Source organism: Macrotis lagotis, chromosome X (genome assembly GCF_037893015.1).
Source record: "Macrotis lagotis isolate mMagLag1 chromosome X, bilby.v1.9.chrom.fasta, whole genome shotgun sequence".
In the NCBI taxonomy this organism is placed as follows: Eukaryota; Metazoa; Chordata; class Mammalia; order Peramelemorphia; family Peramelidae; genus Macrotis; species Macrotis lagotis.
The window spans coordinates 202558893-202578631 of record NC_133666.1 but is presented as its reverse complement, the minus strand read 5'-3'; the positions used below and the strand labels follow the sequence as shown (position 1 = coordinate 202578631).

Genomic DNA, 19739 nt, shown 5'->3' with positions numbered 1-19739 from the left:
GCTCTGGCAGAGGTCCCCCGCTGTTCCCTCACTTTGTGCCCGGTGCTCCCCGGGTTGTAACTCAGAAGACTCCCCCACTGCTGTGAGCTGAGGCTCCCAGCGCTCTGGGCCTGCCTCTGGGAGGCTGAAGTTTTTTCGCTCTGTCAGGTCGCCCCTCTGACGGGCCGCCCCTCCGACCCCTGGGAACAGAGCCTTTCTGCTCTTTTCCAGGTTACTTTGAGTAGGAGAACTGCCTCGCTGGGTCCCTTTGTGGGTTCTGTCTCTCAAAATTTTAGTTAGAGTCCTTAGAAGTTTTATCAGAGAGTGCCTAAGACTGGATCCCTTTTTGTCGCCATCTTGGCTCTGCCTTCTATAGTAGAATTTTCTACTAAATTTAAACATTTATATCTGTAATTCAAGATGTAATCATCTAGGAATTTTCAAAGTCTGGCATTTCATTTTCATATAAACTCAGTATAAATTATTTTCATTTATCTGAAAGATTTAGAGAAAAATTATTTCTCCTTAGGGTGATAGTTAAAGCATGGGAACCGTTAAAAATAGAAAAGCTGTGACAAATATATTTTTAAGAGTTTTAAGTTATAGAAAACTTAATTCCTGGGTAAATTGTTATTATAAATTCTTATTGTATGTTATTGTCAATATTGCACTAAGGAGAGAATCATAGAGAGGTGACTTGACCTTCTTGCCATATCCTTCTGATGCATATTGGCTCCAGTGTGAGCCAGGGAACTTTTTGAGTGCTGGAGGCAACTCTCTAAAGACATTAAGTTGAGAAACAGTTACAGATCTGCTTTGGAAGAGGGAATATATTCACCTGGAGTTCCCAATAGCAATAAAATTACAAGTTGGAACAAAAATAAAAAATGAAAACATTAGCTAATTAGCAAATATTTACATATTTTCTATGTTGTGGCACTCTCATCACTTAGAAGTATTATCTTATTTGAGCCTCACAAGGACCCTCAAGTAATAGGTGCTCAGACCTCACTCTATCTGCTGCATCATCTACCTGTTTTAGTTTGCATATTGGCTTCCCTATTAAATTGGTTGCTTCTTGAAAGCAGGATTTTTTTTCCCTTTATATCCTCAGTGCCTGACACAAAGTAAAATAATTGCTTAATTATTGCTATTTGACTATGATTTTGTTTGTTCTTAAAAACTTTTCTTCTAAAAAATTGAATATAATATTAATTAAATGGGGGGAGAAAGTCTTTAAAAAATAATGGACAGCTATAGGCATATGTAGAATTGACTATATTTTATCAGGGACCTGCATTTGGTCAGGGAGTGACAGGTTAGGCTCAGCTCTGCTCACCCTGGTTTATACAGACATGTATTTCATATATATATATATATATATATATATATATATATATATATACATACATATATGTAAACAAGTGTGCATATATATATTAAGATACTTACATGTTGTTGTTGTTATTCAGTTCAGTTGTCCCCATTCCCTTCTGCAGCTCACTTTACAAAAGAGGGAAACAGTTATGTGAAGCCAGATTTGAACTCTTGAAGATGAATCTTCCTATCTCCAGGCTTGGCACTCATGTATATCTAGCTATCTAGACACCTAGTTACCTGGCTTCCCCATATATCTATATAGTCTCTACTAAAGGATTCATATATGTTTAAAGAAATACACACATATGCATAATCATTTATATATATACATAGAGAATATAAAATTTATATGTGGTATGTATGCAGGGATAAGGTCAAGTTTCATACCTCTGGTGCCTCATCAGAGAAGAAAGTAGCCTTGTGTTCAAAGGCTGTGTCAACAGAACACAGGCTCTACCAGACTCTATCAAGTAAAATTAAAGATAATAATTATTAAATGAGTATCAGTACACAATTTTCAATCTGAAAAAAGTTTTAATATATGTCTTCAGAGAGAGAGAGTGCCTATAATCCGAGGACTATCCTACTTAATTTTAGTGAAATTCATCTCTCAAAAGTTCAGTAATATGTGACTGTTGTTACATTCTTGGACCAAAAAGCATTCCAGCTGTTAGAGCATATAATAAGTTATCATTAAGTTCCTAAACTGGGCTTCAGTTGGATTATGCTAGAGAGCATCTTAGTTTTGAGGCATGTTATATGAATTAAAGAGCTCTTAGCTCTTTTCTTTAGAATATATCAAATCTTTTATTTTCTTTTTAATATTCGTAAGTTCCTACTTTTGAGATTAGATAACTTATTTTCTTCAGAAGTTGAACCAAATTTGAATTATAAAGTTGGCATTGAATCTTATCAATGGGAGATTGTGGTCCTAGTGTTTATTTACAAGAATCAAATTAGAATGAAAACTGCTTCTTTAAGATATATCTAGGAATTGTTTGCAATTGCAGAAGAACTTAAGATCCAATGACAAAAAATGTATTTCAAAGAATTTTGTGATTAGAAAGCTAAAATACAAAGTATTTTGAGAGGAATCAAGTTTATTTTAAAAAGTAGCCCTTAAAAAGGCCAAATTTAAAATCTTCACTATTTTCTTCAAGTAAATACTAGTAAAACTGAATTTTAAGGTTTTAAGTTCTATCTCAGCTCCTTAACAATTGATTCTGTTTAAACCACATTTTTGTTCACTTTGCATTATTCAACATACATAACTCCTATTTTAAGATGCCTTGCTTAAACTTCTTTTTATCTGACATGCAATATTATTTTAAAGATTCACTCCACGATCTTGGTAAAAATTTTCTTTATAATAAATATACTGTCAACAACAAAAATATTCCATTATTTGCAGAGGAAGGAAAACAATGTTCAATTAAAAGAAACTACATATTCCTAACATGAAGGGGTAAAAGTGAAAATCTTTTTTTTTAGAAATATTTTGTTTATTTTGAGTTTTACAATTTTCCCCCCATTCTTGTCCCCCCCTCCCCTGCAGAAGGCATTCTGTTAGTCTTTACATTGTTTCCCTGGTATTCATTGAACTCAGCTAAATGTGATGAGAGAGAAATCATATCCTTAAGGAAGAAAAATAAAGTATGAGATAGCAAAATTATATAATAAGATAACAGGTTTTTGTTCTAATTTGAAGGTAATAGTCTTTGGTCTTTGTTCAAACTTCACAATTCTTTCTCTTGTTACAGATGGTATTCTCTATTGCAGATACCCAAGAATTGTCCCTGGTTGTTGCACTGATGGAATGAGCAAGTTCATCAAGGTTAATCATCACCCCCATGTTGCTGTTAGGGTGTACAATATTTTTCTGGTTCTGAAAAGCTACAATCTTATAGTAGTCCTTTAAAATTCTTAGAAGTATTGTTATATTGACACAGGATTTTCATATTATAACAGTAATAGATAGTATTCATCTTCTTGAGGTTCACAAAGCACTCTACAAATACTGCTTTTGTTTTTGATTGCTTCTCTTTTTGAAAAAATGTTCACATTAATCTTGGAGTTGTAAGTGCTCTTATTATTCTCATTTTATAGAAGAAGAAACTGAGTCAGAAGTTAAGTGACTTGCCTGGATGATGCAGTCAGTATCTGAGGCATGAATTGAACTCCAGTCTTTGTGACATTAAAGTAGTATGGTAGAAGATAACTAAATTTGGAGCCAAAGGACCTAGGCTTGAATCTTGCTTACCATTTTTTTGTGACCTTGGGAAAGCTACACAGAAAAAGCTTCATTTTTCTCATCTATAAAAAAAAGGGAGTTGGACTAATCACATGTTATTCTCATTGTTTTAAACCACCCAAAATATATGAAATCAGATAGAATTTCTTAAATGAGGAACTATTGTTCTTTTAAAAACAAGTAGAAATTTAGGGAAATAAATTCCATTGCATGTATTTATCATCCATTTAGATCAGACTTTCTTATCTTAGGTTCAATTAACTTATTTTTTAAAAAATTTTTTTCAATTAACTTATTTTTAACAAATTTGGATAACTGTATTTTAGCATAATTGTTTATTTTATAATTTTATGTATTTAAAAACATTATTCTAGAGGGGTCCAAAGGCCCTGCTAGACTGTTGGAAGGGTCCATGACACAAAAAAAGGTCACAAACCCCTGACTTACTGATATTTCAGTCACAATTAATTTTTGTTTTCACCTTTCAGTAGTTTACAACAATGGGTAAATAAGCCAGAAGAAGAAATTATGATTTTCAAACTGTAATTGTATTTCCAGACCTGTTATTGTACTTTCCTTGTGTAGTAAATGTAGGAAGACACACCAGGCAAATAGTGTCAAGCAACCCTCCTGACACCATCATTTTGAAAATGCTACAGTTTTGCTCTCTCCTGAGTTAAGACTCTTAAGATAGCTTTCATATAAATATTCTGCCCTGCTTCTATTGATAATCAATTCTTTGTCTGATCAAGAGCTAAAACTCTCAGTGCATATTCTCAAAGTTGGCTCCTAGCCAATATTCATGGCAGTTCAAGGAATTGTGACCTACTTCTTTGAGCTTATGAAAAAATGCCCCCAAAATTCATTGATTTCTTGGCTTGAATTATTGCCAGTAATATATTTTTTTTAAAAAAAACTGGTGAATGTTTATTAGATTAATTTATTTTTGAACTTAAAAAACAAAGCTTTTTGTTTCATAAGGGATACTAAAGTGTTATCACTCATGATGCTTCAACATTCTGATTTACTTCATCTTAAAGCAACTAGTTTTGTCTTAAGAGTCATGCCATTTTTCATCACATAGGCTTCTGGCTCTAAGTATCAGGCATTAATATATTGACTTTTTAATGGTCCTCTTCTCTCAGGGTTTTCCCCTTAGCATTCTTAACATTATAATTGGCAGTGTAATTAAATCACATCCTTTAATGCTTGTAGATTTTGTTGAGATTAGTTTTTTCTTTTGGTTCCACTGATGCTTTCCTCGTATTTCAGTGACTCAGTCTTATTAAAGCATGGTTTTGAATCTTTCATTGATTCCGGGGATAGTCTTAAAATTTCTTAAATGCACTCTAGAACTGTTCTGTTTTTTTAATTACAGTCTGAGGATGTGATGATGTTCAATATTACAATAATGTGTTTCCTAATAAAGATTAACCCTATAAAAAAGCATCATTATTTATAATATATTCACTTTTACTCAGAAATCTGTTAAAAATGTCTAATTCCATTTAAAATCAAAATTTAAAATTTTTTAAAAAAATTTTTATTAAAGATATTATTTGAGTTTTACAATTTCCCCCCAATCTTACCTCCCTCCCCTCACCCCCCCATGGAAAATAATCTGTCAGTCTTTACTTTGTTTCCATGTTGTACATTGATCCAAATTGAGTGTGATGAGAGAGGAAATCATATCCTTAAGGAAGAAACAAAAGGTCTAAGAGATAACAAGATCAGACAATAAGATCTGTTTTTTTTTTCTAAATTAAAGGGAATACTCCTTGAACTTTTTTCAAACTCCACGGCTCTTAATCTGGATACAGATGGCACTCTCTATTGCAGACAGCCCAAATTTGTCCCTGATTGTTGCACCAATGGAATGAACAAGTCCCTCAGGGTTGAACCCAAGTTACTGTTAGGGTGTACAGTGTTTTTATGGTTCTGCTCATCTCACTCAGCATCAGTTCATGCAAATCCCTCTAGGCTTCCCTGAATTCCTGTCCCTCCTGGTTTTTAATAGAGCAATAGTGTTCCATGACATACATATACCACAGTTTGCTAAGCCATTCCCCAATTGAAGGACATTTACTTGATTTCCAATTCTTTTCCACCACAAACAGGGCTGCTATGAATATTTTTGTACAAGTGATGTTTTTGCCCTTTTTCATCATCTCTTCAGGGTATAGACCCAGTAGTGGTAAAATTTAATTTTTTTTTAAACTGTCCACTGGACAGTTTTAAAATCAGATTGTATGAGTTTGAATTTAATATAACTCTTAAAATGAATGTTCATTATATTAAAGCATAATAGAAAATGTAAATTTTAAATAAAATGGAAAAGTAATGTTAAAAACTAAAGAGAATATTATAACTTTTTGTTCCTTAAGATATCTGAAAGAGGGGCAGCTAGGTAGCGCAGTGGATAGAGCACCAGCCCTGGAGTCAGGAGGATCTGAGTTCAAATTCGGCCTCAGACACTTAATAATTACTTAGCTGTGTGGTCTTGGGCGAGCCACTTAACCCCAATGCCTTGCAAAAGCTAAAAGGAAAAAAAAGTGTACACAGCCTTAAAAAAAAGATATCTGAAAGAAGTTATCTGATGAAGTCTAGTAATTCAGGTCTTGACTTCTTTTTTTGTTTGTTTGTTTGTTTTTTTAGATTTTTTGCGAGGCAAATGGGTTTAAGTGGCTCGCCCAAGGCCACACAGCTAGGTAATTATCAAGTGTCTGAGACTGGATTTGAACCCAGGAACTCCTGACTCCAAGGCCGGTGCTCTATCCACTGTGCCACCTAGCCACCCCAGGTCTTGACTTTTAAATGAATGTATAAATGTATATTTATACCTATCAAGAGTGAGACATTTCTTTATTACTCCAAATCTCTAAATTAATCCTTCTGAAGTATTGTACATAATGTATTTAAGGTCCTCGTAGAATTGTATCACACATCCTGTTGTATGCAACCAAGAATATAAGATAGACAATAATACCTGTCCACTCTTATATAAATGTATGAATGAATAAAGGAACATTTATTAACTCTTGCTATGAGCCAAGTACTGAGCTTTAAGCACTAGGGTTACAGAGTGAAAATTGAGATTATGTCTACTCTCTAGGAACTCACAATCTAATTTAGAGAGATATAGGCAGATGAAGCTATAGGGCAGATGGTGAGACCTGATGGTCTGTAGAAACTGTGTCAAACTCAAATAGAAACAGGACCTCTGAAATATGCATAAGATTCTCTGTGGGCTGCATTTTTACTTAGTTTTAAAATATAATATTTTCTGTTTTATTTTATTTTATTTTTATATATTTTGCTAAATATTTCCCAATTATGGTTTAATTGTTTTAGGCAGCACTCAAGGCTGTTGTGGGCCTTGTGTTAGATACCTCTGATCCAGAGGTTAACTGGTTAGATGACAAATCAGTGAACTCACCAGGAAATATCTACATCATTGCTAAAGAGATTTAAATGCCCCTTCATCATGGGTTTCATCCAAGAGCCACATAACCCTATTTTTGAGCCTCCCTTGACAGCTAAGGGGAGGTTCTTTTGTAGCAAAGGATAAGGTTGTTAGGTTGCTACGATCCAAAATCATACTTTACAGGTTACCCACCCAGCACTGAAACCATTGCTGCATCTGTTCTCTATCTCTAGAATAGGAAAACAGATCTCCCCCAGAAAGGATGGTAATTGGTGTTCATCATTGAAATAAATCCATTCTACTGGATTCTAACCATGTCCAGCCCAAGTGTTACCATATTACAGTGCTTTAAGGATTATAGAATGCTCTTTGGACAACAGCTCTGTGAAGTAGGTAGTACAGGATTTATTATCTCCATTTTGTTAATGAAGAAATAGTATTCATCAAGTTGAAGTTATTCATCAAAGGTCACATAAGTATATGAGCTGAGGCCTCTGTCTCTTGAAAATATGTGAGGCAAATGTTTCTGATGAATCAGACTTATGCATTTACAACACTTTTATTTTTATCAACCATCTTACAAAATGAAACTTTCTAAAAGACAATTTGGTAAAATATTTTTTCATTTACAATTAATAAATGGCAATAATAAAATTTTAGAATATAAAGTTTATAGCTCATTAGGCTTTGTACTAAAAGACAAAAATAAAACCACTGGATGTGGGTCTCCCAACTTTTATTTTCTATTTAATATATTTAAGTTCTTGGGTTTCTGATGGTCCTTTGAAGACATATTTTGCCATGATAGATATAAAATTATGCAATTGATGGGAGAGGTGGTCTAGGGACCAGGAAGAACCAGCTTCAAGACCCTCTGACTCACACTGGCTCTTACTTCTCTTCTTTCTTAATTCTTTTTTTTTTTGAGGTTTTTGCAAGGCAAACGGGGTTAAGTGACTTGCCCAAGGCCACACAGCTAGGTAATTATTAAGTGTCTGAGACCGGATTTGAACCCAGGTACTCCTGACTCCAGGGCCGATGCTTTATCCACTCCACCACCTAGCCACCCCTCTTACTTCTCTTCTTAAGGCTGCTCTATAATACCATAAATTTTTTTTTGTAAGGCAATGGGGTTAAGTGGCTTGCCCAAGGCCACACAAGTAGGTAATTATTAAGTGTCTGAGGTCAGATTTGAACTCAGGTACTCCTGACTCCAGGGTCAGTGCTCTATTCACTTCGCCACCTAGCTTGCCCCTAATATGATAAATTTGAGAGGAGATCCTGGAAGTTGTTTTCATCCCAGTTTCCTATATCAATGAAATTAATGAATCTCTGTCCTTGTTGTTAGGGAGGTCACTAATACTGATTACAACATGGTTTCTCTAACAGCATAATATATTGTGAAAGCCATATGATCATAGTCAGTGCAACTGTGTCCTCAGGTACTCCAAGAAAGCACCTGAAACAGCCCTGTAACCTGAGCAAATGGTTGATTCAGGACCTGTGTTCAGTCTTGCTCAACTGTAATTCATATGTGAAGGGAGTTTGTATCTGTTTTGAAGCAAACAAAATAGAGAATATTAAATAGAAAATGTACTCTATCCTTAACAATCCGTAGGATCCAAAAATACAACATGATATGATGTTTTGTTCCTACCCTAATAAATATATTCACAGAAATTTGACACATGAATTGAATCAAGCAATCAATGTTAATTAGGAATTGGATAATTAATTTGATTATAGAGTTTTGGCCTTTGAATGAAATCTTGTGATTAGCTGAAAGAATCAAATATATCTCTGGTTCTTTGAAAAAGAAAAGTAAGCAAACTAGAACTCCAAGTTTGGGAGCTAAGGCTTTCCTTTCTAAGATTGTGGTCCCATCTGTGGGGAGAATTACATTTAAGGGGAATGTTAGAAAGATGCTATAGAAAGAGAAAAGGACCTCCACTATCTGAGGTGGGTTATCCCTTTGCCATTTTCCCCATTTGTGCCTTATTATCTCTGTTCTCTATACTTTGTTTATTCCTACACTCCTTGTGGAACCTGTGTCTATCTATTAGGGGATAGATACCCCAGATATTTTGTGTAATATTTTTCTAACTGCTGTTTTGTTATACCATCTTAGCAAATACTTTTTAATAAAACTAATTAAGGACACTGACTTTATTAGTGGAGAAGCATATAAGTGGGGATTCCTAAGTGACAGTTCTATAAATTCAGCCCCTCAGGATTATCCCTAGAATCCTGAAAGTAGTAACCAGTTGCCTCTAGGGACCTTTCTCAAAAGTGTCTGTGGGTTTGGGGAGATGTCCCTGCATGGACTACTGTCATTTCTATCATTTACATTTCATTATATTATAAATGAGATGGTGAGAATTTTGCTGTTTATATTAAAAGACCAATGCAATCTATTTCAGCAGTGTCATTTGTAGATTTTCTTAAAAGATATATTGTATAATTTCCTTCAATAAAGAATTGACAGTGTCTTTTAGCTGAATCAAATTTGACATTCATGTATGAAGACAAGATCCTTGCTGTGCATATGCTTTATTTTGTGTTCTAGAAATTGAATGAGCAGCAAATACTACATAGAGATCAATAAGATTAGCAGAATAAAAGATGTATACTGTTCTGGATCAGGTGAATATTGGTCATAAAAACAAATTCAGAGTTTGATGCAGTAAGAGAGAGATAATAAGTGGGAAATAAGAAAATACCTTATTTCATTTAACTTATTCCCCTTCAAATTTTATTATTAATGTTTCTCTGGGTTCTCAGCCTGAATAGAATCAGAATAAGTAAGACTTAAGAATGCACATTCCACAGTATCTGCTGGTTAGTTTGGAAATCTCCCTCATCCTCACAGGTACCTCTTAGAAAGAATGTTAGTTTCCTTCAAGACTCAGTTCAAAGTGGATTTTTATGATTTTTTCCCCAGCTACTAGAGATTTCACTCCTCCCTCCACAACAAATTACTTTAACTCTACTTTGCATATATTTTATATCTAGCTATAGGACTGAGACACTGTGTAATGCCTCTGTCTATCTTTTTGTATCTCAATTTCTCTGTGTCTCTGTCTGTCTGTCTGTCTGTCTCTCTCTCTCTTCCTTTCATTGTGTGTGTTCCTTTTATCAAATTTGTATATGTTTAAATTTGGTTCATGTCAAGGGTCTCTCTACAGGGTAGAATAGAAAGATTATACACTGAGTAATGCACAATGTAAACGGGGTATGGAATAAATATTTATTTACTAAACTCAAATACTTAACACAAAAATGTTTATATTGATAGGAAGAATTAAACTAGCTTAACACTAATAATAACATTGTTATTTGAAGCTTTAAAATCATTAAATACCAGCATGTGCCAGAAATACTTAATAGATATTTCACATCTTACCTTAGTTCTGTATCATTCCAAAGCATATGCCTGCTGACAAGCCAGGACAGGAAATAAACCCATCCTCCAGTCATTGATGATTTCTCTTACAGTATTAGAACAGTTGCTGAGGATCCTTTCCTATGTTTATTTCCTATGTTCACTTAGGATCTCTGAATCTCTCTAATGCAAAACATGGACAAGTCCATCTAGAAATTAATATTCAGTGACTTAGGAGCAAGCAAGGAAACAACCAAAAAAAAAAAAACCCTACAGCCAGAGATCTAGGCTCAAGCCACTTTGTTTTATCAGAGTTGTTGATATGTTGATAGGGTAGCAAATAAGCCAACTCTTTCCCACCTATCATGGGAAGACCTTGAATTTCAGGGTATAAACCAGAGGATCAAAGGAGAGTCAGAGATTTGATAAAGATCCCCCAAGTTACAAGGTTTTTCAGACCAGTGGTCAGTAAATTGATTGCTTTATTATCCCTAATTCCTTACTCACTAAGCTATAGCATGCCTTGAAAGACAGTTCTGAACCTGTCTTATTACAGGTATATACTATTTAAATCCATTCACATATTTCTCACCCTCTATTTCTCTCTTTAAGAGTAAAAGCATTTTCACTTTTGCCTTGTTATTCCCCTGTATCTAGATCAGTTTTTAATACATAGTAGTCAGTCAGTAATGCTTGTTGATTGATCTAATGTAGAATAATTTTACAGTAAATCAGTATTTTTATGTGAAGGCTTGCTTTTCAGTGATATCTGATACAACCTTCTGAAAAAATCCATAGAATCATAAAATTTTTGAGTCACCCATATTTAAAGGGCCTGCTATCTTCTGGAGAACTTATTACACTATAATGTTTTTAATATATGTTTATACGTGTGTGTGTGTGTGTGTGTGTAAATATACACACATAGAGTTAACTAATCAATATAATTTACTTCTTTTATAACCTTTGGTACTTTTTAGGTTTGTTGTCTTTTTGTTTTTGTTTTTTGCAAGGCAATGGGGTTAAGTGACTTGCCCAAGGCCACACAATTAGGTAATTAAGTGTCTGAGTCCGGATTTGAACTCAGGTACTACTGACTCCAGGGTCAGTGCTCTGTACCACCTAGCCACCCCTATCTTTTGGTATTTTTTAAGGCAGTTAAAAGTATTATGAGAAGGGGTCCTTAGGACCAGAGTTTAAGACCCCCAAAAGTGGTCTATAACTCATAAAAAAATGTAAAGAACTTTTGATCGAGATTAAATTGTGAACTAACCAGAATCCTCAGTTCAGCACACTGGGTCATCTAGTTCTTGAAGACCTCAAATGAGGTAAACCCACTGCTTCACCCATTCCACTTTTACATAGTTTTTGTTTTAAAGAACTTTTTTCCTTATATCAAATCTAAATGAATCTCTTTACAAGCATTTGTCCTAGTTCTTTGGGGTCTAACAATAAAATAATCCCTCTTCCACATACTTGATGGTCTTCAATATGGTTCATTCACACACATTGTCATTGACAAATTTTTAATTATCCAAGTATGATTTGTGAGAGAAATCGAAACAGAGAGAGTGTCAGAGATCCATCCTGCTTTTGAAAATCTTTCTGACCAAAGTGATTTCTACACAATAAGAAGAAACAAAAGGTAAAGTTCCAGAGAGCCAAATAAAAAAATTATATAATTTAATTTTAGAATTTTCACCAGATAAAACTATGGAAATGTTAATATTAGGGAGGTGTATCCTTGGAGGTGATACTTTCTTGGAAAACTGAGGTAATGTCCTAGGTATTATACAAGCTTATAGACATACTTTAATTAACAAAGAGACATTTTTTTTAACCTATCCTGATGATTCCCCTTTTACTCTCATCTACTGTGAACAAAGAGGTATTTAATTGGACTAATCAAAAGACCTCCTGCCCTTCCTTCCCAATTGGACTGAGTCTAGGAAGAGATTAGAGCTTTGATAAAAATCAAACTTAAAAAAAGACTTTAGGCTAGTGCATTATTGTCCTTGGAATATGATTAAGTATTGATAATGTTTTTCTTAATCAGGTTAGGCCAAGGACTTTAGGCAAGGACACTGAAATAATATTATGAATTAATATTTTAAGAAATGGGAGCAAGGAGGCCATCTTACGATTTCCCAGGTCTTATGTCCCCTGATCCTTCTCTTCATGAATCTCCATTTCTTGCAACCAGGTCCTCAAATGGCATAAATTCAAATTCCTTCATTATTTTGGTTACTTTCTGTGAATACTCACTATTTTATTAATGCCATTTCTAAAATCTGAGACCTAGAACTGAATATAATACTCCAAACATGATCTGAGAAATTATACTTCTCTTAATGAAACCCAAGATCCATTCCCAGTCAATCTCTCTCTCTCTCTCTCTCTCTCTCTCTCACACACACACACACACACACACACACACACACACACACACACACACACACACACATATACACACAGTCTGTGAACTTGAAACTGGATCTTCTATTCTGTATTTCTTTCTGGGAGCATAAATGACCAAACATCAGTTCTGAGATGGATATTTAGACCTTTTGAGCTTGAAAAGTATGAAGTCTTTGAGGGAACTGGATCCAGTGAGAGATGGTTCTTATACCTACACCCCTGGAGGAGAACATGAGCACAGCCAGGAGGATGGGTTGTACTGGCTAGTTGCAACTTCGGGAAAATTAAGTGAGTTGCTACTTATATAGAGCTAATTTAAGTAAAAGTGAAATCCAGTCAATGATCTAATACCTTCTCAGTAATAGACTGAAAAACTACTATAAGGATGCCTTTAGGAATGCTCAAAGAAATATTCTAAACTAACTCATTTTAGCTCTTGTCAATAAATTTTATCAGAATTAGTACTTTGAATCTCATTTCTCAACTTTCTTTAAAAAGAAAACCATAAACAAATAATCTTTTAATTACCATAATGTTTACTTGATAGTATCAAACTTCCCCCTTTGATTTATAACTATATACATATATATAGAGAGATATTATATGCATCCCCCCCCCCCCCCCGGAAATAGGGTGGGGAGCACAACTTTGGAATTTAGAATCTTAGAGAGCTTCTTAAAGCATAGAGAGGTAGTAACTTGCCGTTGGTCATACAATTTCTATATTTCACAAGCAGTACTTGAACCCAGGTCTTAACACAGATTGTATTGTTTTGATCCTTTCTCTGCCTATTCCAGAATCATTTCAAGCACATAGTTGGGCTAGTCCACTTTTAAAAAGCTTTCTCAAGGGGTATTTAAAATATCCAATTTTACATTTTCAATATACTATATAAATTAATAATCCTTTGACCCTTTTTATATCATTCTTCTTCCCTTTTTATAGCTTTACAGATTATATTAGTACCTGCTTATCATATCTCCCTTTAGGTTGATTTTGTTTGGATAGTTTTTTTTTCATCGCTGCTATTCATCCAATCCAAGTAGACTAGAAATGATTTCCCGTGATACATTTTTTATATCCTTTCTAAGTTTGTTGATAGGCTAATATTGAGATGCACTAGTAATTTGCACTTGTCATAATTACAGAATAGGTCTGTCACCTTTTTGGTCCTGAACATAATCCCTGAACGTAAAGTATATTAGAATTTAAAATTGTCAGAAGTCATTATTCATCCTTCGTTTTGGCAGCTGGGTAACATGGTGGATAGATCATAGGGCCTGAAATCAGGAAAACATGAGTTGAAATTCAGATCCATGTATTACTGGTCATTAGGTGTGTAGTGGCCCTAGAGTCAAGAAGACCTGAGTTCAAATCTTCCTTGGACTCTCACTAGCTTTTTATTTTCTTTGAGCAACTAAATGGTACAGTGGCTAGGGCACTAGCCCATGAGTCAGGAGGACCTGAGTTCAGATTTGTCCTCAGATACTTGACATTTACTAGCTATGTGACCTTAGGTGAGTCACTTAACCCTGATTCCCTCACATCCAAGGTCATCTCTTGTCATCTATATCTAGCCACTAAACCCAGATGACTCAGCAGAAGAAAGTGAGACTGGTGACTTAATAGTGCATTCCCTCTCTCAAATCCAATTCACATGCATGTGATTGCATCACCTCCCTTGATGTCATGACCTTCTTTGAGAACAAAGGGCAAACATTATCATCAACTGTTGACCCTGGGAAAGTCATCAAATCTCAAAAAAGAATAAAATCTGTTTGATGCAAGTCAAGCCATATAACAACACAATAATTTAAGTTTATCTTCAACTACTGAAGTTAATCTTCTATGAAGATCTACAATACCTTCTATTAATAAAACTAAAATAAGCATTATATTTAGCAAACAGAACTGGAATTAAAAGATAATTAGATCAGCCAACAAGTTTGGTCTTTGAGTACAAAGTTAAGCACAGGAGAGACAGAGTTTTGTCAAGATAATTCATTTGTCAAGATAATTCAAGATAATATAAAAACCCAAAAGATATACTCTACATATGATATCACCATATGGTCAATTTAGAAATCAGATTTATTATATACTTTGCAGCTAAAGGTAGATAGACTCTATACATCAATTAAAATATGGCCTGGAGCTAATGGTGGCTCAAATCATGACAAATATCTGTTATTGCAAAACTTAGTCTTAAATTGAAGAAAGTAGAGAAAGTGATCAGAATGCATAGGTATGACCTAAATAAGATCCCTTATGAATAAGTAAATGAATGAATGAAGTGGAAGTGGTGAATAGATTTACGGGATTATATCTGATGTATAGAATGCTTGAAGAACTATTGACAGATGTTTGCTTTGGTATACAGGTGGCAGCAAGAAAAAAAGCATTCTGAAGAAAAAGAAGCAAAATGCTTGTCTGATGAGGCTTTACAAATAACTGAGGAAAGAAGGAAAACTAAAGATAGGGGAGAAAGGGAAGGATATACCCAACTGAAATACAGAATTTCAAAGAATAACAAGGAGAGATGAACAATGCAAAGAAACAGAAGAAAACAATAGAATGAAAACACAAGAAATTTCTTCAATTAGATATATTGAGGGAAAGTTTCTTGCAAAAATGGGCATGATAAAAGACAAAAATGGTAGGGACTTTAACAGAAGTAGAAGAGATTAAGAAAATGTATCAAGAATATGATAGAAGAACTATACTAGGAAGATATCCACATCACTGTTACTGATATAGAGCCAGACATCCTGGAGAATGAAATCAAGTGAGCCTCAGGAAGTATTGCTACTAATAAGGCCAGTGGTGATCGCAGAATTCCTGCTGAGCTATTTCAAATGCTAAAAGTTAAAGTGCTGTACTCAATATGCCAGCAAATTTGGAAAACGTAACAGTGACCACTGGATTGGAAAATATCAGTTTACACACAAGTCTTAAGGAAGGGCAGTGCCACATTTTATATGTCAGCAAGGTTATGCTTAAGACTCTGCAAGCTGGGCTCTGACAATATAAGAACTGAAAATTACCAAAAGTGCAGTTTGGCTTTCTATAAGGCAGCAAAATAAGTGTCCAATTTGCCAACATTCTCTGGATTATAGAGAAAATAGGGAATTAACTAGAAAAATGTCTACTTCTGCTCCATTGACACACTAAAATCTTTGACTCTGGATGATAGCATAATGTGTCACTCCTCAAAGAGATGGGAGTATTAGATCTTCATTGTCTCTGTATGCAGGCCAAGAAACAACAATTAGAATCCAACATGGAACAACTGATTGGTTGTAGATAGGTAAAGAGGACAATGAGGCTATATATTGTCATCTTATTATTTAATTTATATGCAGAGTATATCATGTGAAATACCAGGCTAGATGAATCAAAAGCCAAAATTAAAGTTAGCTGGAGAAATAAAGCTATCTGACTCTTAACCTGGCAGTTCATTATGCATTCTCAGTATATGATCGGTCTGTTTTTTTTTTTTGTATATTTCTGCTTTTCCTACGTTCCTGTTCTTCAAAGTGACCCATTTGTTGCATGTTATAGTCCTCCTGCTATACTCACCATGTGCTTCTGTGTATGATACTCATTTTCAATTTTTCAGAAATGGCTTTAATCCATGCCTTGAAGCCACAAAACAGCAAAGGTAGAATATTGTTATAAAAACAATGGGACTTTGTTTCTTAGAGAAGTCTTAGGAACTTTGCTTATTTCCTGAAAGAAATCTTATTCACTTCCCATTTCCTATTTAACTCTGGGCCCAAATAGTTTTCATTTTTATCATCTTAATATATATACCGGTACTAAGTGATAATCTAATAAATCAAGAGTCCTCACTAGGAAGAGACAAAGGAAATTCATGCACAATATTTACATGTTCAAAGGAAATTTACTAAAACATATGATTTACAGATGACTGAAAGTAAGACTAAGATATTGTTTCTTTACAAATTTGATTCTGGATTGGGATATTTTTGTGAAACCATCCTCTCAGTCACCTAGCCTTCTAACCTAGGTGTCATCCTTTACTTCTCTCTCTTTCATTGCCCCACCCCACCCCACCCCTGCCATGGTCCAGTCTGCTGACAAGTCATCTCAATTTTAGTTCTTCTACATCCCCTGTTTGCATACTTTCTTTCCACTAACATTGCCAGATTATGTAACATAAATATGTATTGGATTCAGTTAGCCTGGTATTGTGATTTTTATCCAGCTTTGTTTGGCAGCAGAGATGTAGGAACAAAGACAGCTGTGAAAGACTGAGTTTTGACAAGTTAAGATCAACAAAAAATAAGGGTTCAAGGGACTCAAGACAAGGAAATTTGTACTGGTTTACCCAGGGGGTCAAGATGGGGAAAGGAAAAGAGTGTGTCTAAATCAATTAATTTAGCTCCAAGTACTTGACCCCTTGCCTGAAATGTCTAAGGTTCTTTGAAGACTTCATTCTGAGAACAAATGCCTATTTACAAAGGAAATCTAATCCATTCCTCAGTGATTATCAACACTTCCCAACCCATATCTTTATCATTCTAAAGATTTCAACCATTCCTAATTCCTTATTCCCATTCACCTCAAGCTATCTCTCCATATCTTAAAAATATCCACTTTGTCTGATGTACTCTATGGAATAGCGACTTCATAGACGACATACTTCCTTTCATCTTAATTCTTTTCTTTTTCCACTTCTTTCTTTTATTGAGTCTTTACTCTGTGCTGATGACAAAACCTTCTTGACTTCTTTTTTTTTTTAAGGTTTTTGCAAGGCAAATGGGGTTAAGTGGCTTGCCCAAGGCCACACAGCTACATAATTACTAAGTGTCTGAGACCAGATCTGAACCCAGGTACTCCTGCCTCCAGAGCTGGTGCTTTAACCACTACGCCACCTAGCCGCCCCGAGACTTCCCTTTTTAATACTTGTTTCACTTTTACACATTCCCCAGCTCTGAGGTTGAGGTGGGGGTTTAGAATACTCTTTGCTTCCCATTCCCACTTCCAGGACTTCTCCCTACCACTGTCACTCAGTAAATTCTTCTTTCTATGGTCACTTAATTTATGTTTACCACAATCAAATCCCAGTAGTTATTGTTTACTAACTTCCAGGATGCCTCCTCTTTCCTCTTTGAATTTAGTACCTAAATCACAATCTTCCTCAACTTCTTAGTCTCTTATTAGGTTACTTCAGCTCACATATGGATATTCCCTCAAATACCTCAACCTCTCAGTTCTTCAACTTGCTCATATCCCATAACCCATTCTACTCTCCCGATCTACACATAGAGATAGTTTCAATCCTGATCTTGCCATCACCCATAAATGCATCACTTCATGGTCATAAACTCTGGAATTCCCTTTATCTGGTCTATTATCATTCCACCTCTTCCTCTGTTTTCCAACTCTAAAGCCTATTTTTTATCCACATGGTGACCTCTGGTTCCTTAACCCCCTCAGTTCCTTCTCAATGGGGAAGGCTAACCTGTCAGATTAGAATAAATAGTACACACTGAACTTTACAACTGATCAGAGGAGAAATTATAGGAATAGGAAGCTAGACAATTTTCTACTGCTTTGTAATGTCAGCCTCATGTAAAAGAATTTTTCCCCAAAGTCATAAAATTTGAGTCTTAATTGTATATATACTAAATAAATTTATTTGTATGCAAATAAGCATGTCTACATATGATTTATTCCATTTATTCAACTTCCCTGGTCATTCTCCTTACAAGAAACATATGGTCAGTTTCATGTAAGTACAAATTGAGAGGCTATGTTTAAAATTTTGGATCCAGATGTGTCCCTGAAAGATAGTAATTTCTTTTTGCCTAAAAGAATTAGTATGAGTTTCCAGGAAAAAACCTTCATGATTGTCCCTACTTAAACCTACTTAGACAATTATAAGAACTTAGTTAAGATGAAATTAGTCATCACTTTTTAATTATGGTCTAATTTAATTTGTACTTGTAAAAAAAGTTGAAGAAATTTAATTTTCAATGATAATAATGATAGTATTAGCTATTATTTACATGCCCTTAAGTTTTATAAAGCATTTTAAGATTTTACCCCATTTAATTCTCACATCTTTGGGAGATAGGTGTTTCCCTTATATTATGGAAAATTGAGGTAGACATAGGTTAAGTGAATTGCCCTGGATCATAAAGCTAATAAATGTCTGAGACTTGATTTGGACTTAGGACTTCTTGATTCAAATCCAAGTTCTCTATCTGCAGCATCACTTATCTACCTTTAAATGTTTGGAAAACATTGCTAAACTGATAAAGTGTGAATTTAAAAAGTTAAATAAAAACAACCATAACTTTCTTTGCATAATTTTGAATTTTCTAATTATTATCTCAGGTTGGCTTTTAAAATATATAATGTTTTCATATGATTATACATGTAGCTATACCTCATAGAATTCTTACAAAGTAATTGTTCACTTTTTACTTTTTTGTGAGACTTATATATACAATCATACCTTGTTTATTTCATTTGTCAAGCAAGTTTACTGGAGCCATTCCAGCTGCATATACTCACATCATATCTCTTTGTCACATTTTGGTAATTTTCAAATATTTTATATTTTTCATTATTATCATATCTGACATGGTGATCTACAATCAGTGATCTTTGTGGTTATTATTTGTAATTATTTGGGGAGCAAGAACTGTTGCTATATAAGACGCCCATTTAAAATGGCAAACTTAATTGATAAATATTGATGATGATAATGCCCAACTAATGGGTAGTTCAGAGTCTCTCTCCCTTTCCTCCTTCCTCTCTATTTCCTGAGACACAGCAATGTTGAAATTAGGGCAGTTAATAACTCTATAATATCTCTAAATTTCAATTGAGAGAAAGAGTTATAAGTCTCTTACTTTAGAACAAAAACTAGA

At 34.5% G+C, this 19739-nt stretch overlaps 1 protein-coding gene across 1 annotated transcript in view; it reads left to right on the top strand.

Annotated features, from left to right (window-relative positions):
* Positions 1–19739, top strand: part of FBXL17 (F-box and leucine rich repeat protein 17) — a 504377-nt gene that overhangs the window by 296015 nt on the left and 188623 nt on the right. The window lies entirely within an intron of this gene.